The sequence below is a fragment of the Mytilus californianus genome, unplaced genomic scaffold, assembly GCF_021869535.1.
Source record: "Mytilus californianus isolate M0D057914Y unplaced genomic scaffold, xbMytCali1.0.p SCAF_8, whole genome shotgun sequence".
Taxonomy (NCBI): Eukaryota; Metazoa; Mollusca; class Bivalvia; order Mytilida; family Mytilidae; genus Mytilus; species Mytilus californianus.
The window spans coordinates 18,333,469-18,336,619 of NW_026262734.1; positions in this window are offsets into that span (position 1 = coordinate 18,333,469).

Here is a 3,151-nt window from a genome sequence, read left to right on the forward strand (position 1 = left end):
GAAATGGGATAAAATTACATAAATGTTCATACATCAGAAAAAAATTCAGCTTACTTAAACACATGTAGAATTTTAATCTTATAAAACCTTTGTTATTTTTTCCACATTTTTTGAAAAATAAAAAGGTGCCAATGTTAATTAGGAACTAAAGGGTCGCAGCAGTCCATTCCATTATTCAAAATAGGTTATTTCTTAATGTTCACGCGTATTTTGGAATTAAGGTCCTCCATAATCCCTCAAAAGGGCATTGCTACTCAAACGACAAGTTGTATCTATAATCAGGGCATGAATGATCGCAAAGGTCCTTTAAAAATAAAAAAGAACCCAAATCCAATGTATAGTTTTTCAATTTGTATATACGTTTTTGAATTCAGGTCATCCATACATTAAAAAAGAAGGAATTTCTATAAAAAATAGTTATAGAAACCCACTTGTTTATCCTCCGAAACTAAATAAAAATTTCAAAGAATGTTTTGATGTTTATCTTTTATTAATTTGAATATATGTTAATTGACACAAAACATGACGAATTCAGAAATACGGGATAGTGTCTCAGTCATAAAATAAATTATCTATTTCATTATTTACTTTTCAGCTTGAATACTGAAATATTAACTATTTCATTATTCATTATTCATTACTAAACGTTGAATAATGAATAATGAACTATTTCATTATCCATTTATTGAATACGTACTTCAGCGCGGTAAATCATTTGTACTTTTTGAGGTTATTATTACGCCTTGGAAGTTTTAGACTGCACTTGTAAATACACAAAGTCGATTAGATATATTCATAGCAATCGAGTTATTAATAGCCTAATAGACCTGGTGGATCTAACGAACCTGTCAGTGATATTTACCTACTAATGTATAAAAGGCTTAGCCTACAAAACGAAACATTTTGACAGTGGTGATAATGACACCTTTTTTAACTGTATTTATTTTTATTTATCCGGATAATTTCATTTTTATGTTTGATTTTATGTCCATAATGGTTTATTCCTCCTATTCCCACTTTTTATAAATCTGGTAAGAAAAGTTAAAATTTCATGTGGGAATAGGGGGAAAACTTGTGCAAACAAAGGATTATACTGTATACACATTGTTAAATCAACTTTCAATTGACAAGTGTTTTTTTGATAGGTTAAAGGTTATTTTTGTATGTGTTAAATTCTGTGTTTTTAATTCAAATTAATATGAAAGAAATGGAAACAAATATAAGTAAATTTATTTTATTTCTTTTATAACACAAATTCAACAGAAGATTCAAGCAAGCATTATAATATGAAACACACAATACAAGTTAACAGTACTAAAACAAACCACACATTGTAGCACACACATTAGAAATTCACTGTATATAAGTCTATTAATGTTTAATAATCTATTCAACGCGAATAAGGTGGGAGGCTGCATCACCAAACTGTACTGTTGTAACTTCCTAGTTGCAATATCTATCCATAAGCTCTTCTAATCTGTTGTTGATTTCGACATACTTTCGTTTTTGGGCCACTCTCTTCCCATCGGCTGCATACTGGATCATGGTCAGGGATTAGCTTCCTCATGTTTCAGTAGTTTTATGAGTTTAAAGATGTTTGGATGTGGGTGCTGGACATGTTTTATCAGCTTGCTTTGCCATCCCTCTAGATGATGTGTAGTCCTCAGTCCCTGTGTTGTGTAATGGTCTCATCAGTATTTTGTTACATAGTCTGTAAAGGGCGTGTAGTTGCTGTTAGTATCAATCTGATCTATGTCGATTAGGGCATTGAACCACACATCTTCGACCTCAGCAGTAGGTTAAAGTGGAAGGACAGCGGCACGGCGTTCTATTTGATGAATGTTGTTGTCTTTCTTGTATGGAACCCGAATCCCCGCTCCTTGTGCTTTTCTCCAGATGCATTGTGTATAATGGAAAAAACAAACATCTTTGAGTAAAGTCAGGAACCTTGTGTATACATTTTTTTTGTTTAGTTCGCTCTTGGCTGGAATTAAACTGTGTACCAGTGGATACATTGCACCTTCAACCATTGTGTGAAATGTATAAAGTCTGTGAAATTTTCTTTTCGTCAAAAGTAACCGATAGGGGAGAATCTGATATTAATAAATCTTCGTCAATATTTATTATTAGGTTTTTAACTTCTTTTTCAAGTTCACCATTTTCATTTTGAAAGGAACCTATGGAGCTAAAATGGTGGGAAAGGGCATTATTTCTCTCATCCGTAGCCGTTTATATTTTATCAAAAACATGTGGATCATTAATCTCTATATGTCCTATATCGGTTCGTTTTATCTTAAGGAAATTCCAAAACCCTTTCATTTTATTTTTTTGCGTTTATACATTTTTCATTAAACTTTCGGATTTTAGCTGACCGTTCTTTTCTTTTGATGGCCTCTTGTACTTGTGCTTTCCGATTAAAATAGAAATTTAGGTTTACAAATTCAAAGATTTTTTAATCTTACTTTTGTTTATCTGATTTATTCTTTATTTTAAGGTAATTCTTTGAATAAGAAAAAAAAACATGCTTCAAATAAACAGTGGATTAATTTTTTTTTTCAAAATATACTTAAACAGTGAAAGAAATATGTGTTCTTTTAAAAAAATACAGGTAAATCTTAGGTCAATTATTAATTAACCTTGATTGTTATAAAAACAAATTATTTATCAAAACATCTATTGTTATTTTCATGTGGGAATAGAAGGAATAGTGATTTTAAAAAGTGGGAATAGGAGGAAGACACCGTAGCATATATTATTAATATCTTTTTTTGTTGGTTTTTGTTCAATTCCGTAACTTCGTCCAATCAGAGTCGAGCTTTGTGACAGCATGCATGCTGTTACCATAGTTAAGCTTCCTTTAAAAATAGGCCTCAAACTGAAATTATTGCTGACTACGTCACTAAAAATAAAACTTTTGTCAAAGCTTGACAATACAATCTATTTAAAAGTGACTGTTATGATAAAATGAAATAAGCTCTTATATATTTATAGCAAATTAAAGAATACAATTTGTGTTGCCCGATAGTAAAAAGAGCGTTCAATGCCTTAGTTTATAACGTTTACATGCATTTTAATATTATTGCGATTCTTCAGCTGAAAGTTTTCGATGACTTTTATGTTTATTATCGAATAATTCATATTCTATTTATAT